This window comes from Pipistrellus kuhlii, unplaced genomic scaffold (assembly GCF_014108245.1).
Source record: "Pipistrellus kuhlii isolate mPipKuh1 unplaced genomic scaffold, mPipKuh1.p scaffold_m20_p_10, whole genome shotgun sequence".
Lineage (NCBI taxonomy): Eukaryota > Metazoa > Chordata > Mammalia > Chiroptera > Vespertilionidae > Pipistrellus > Pipistrellus kuhlii.
Genome location: NW_023425405.1, coordinates 18,397,552 through 18,398,030, shown reverse-complemented (window position 1 = coordinate 18,398,030; position 479 = coordinate 18,397,552).

The window sequence follows — 479 nt, the reverse complement described above, 5'->3', positions numbered from 1 at the left end:
AATAACTATATATGGTGCCAGGTGGGTACTAGACTTACTGGAGACATTACTTCGTAAATTAAATGTGTCTAACCACTATGTCTATACACCTGAAACCAATACAAAATAATATTGAATGTCAACTGTAATTGAAAAATTTCAAAAAGAAATTAAAAAAAGAAAGAAGTCGTTTCAGCCAGAAGAACAAACATGGCTCTTGGTCTGTGTGTGTGTGTAGGAGGGAACAGCCCTGGTGAAATGTGAGGTAATTAAAATGTCTATTTGTTTTTCTTCAATTTTTTGATCAAAGTTTGTAGCATGTCTAAAGTTGCTATTGTGTTTTCAGCAGTTAGGGGTGAAATAGGCAGGTTGAGGGAATTTTTAAAATTAAGGGGTCTATGGAAAAAACACAGGGCTACAGAATTGCAAAAGGAATTCCATAGAAAAGGAAATTGGGTAAAATGAATAAAAAATGATGGAGACAAACAACCACCAAATCA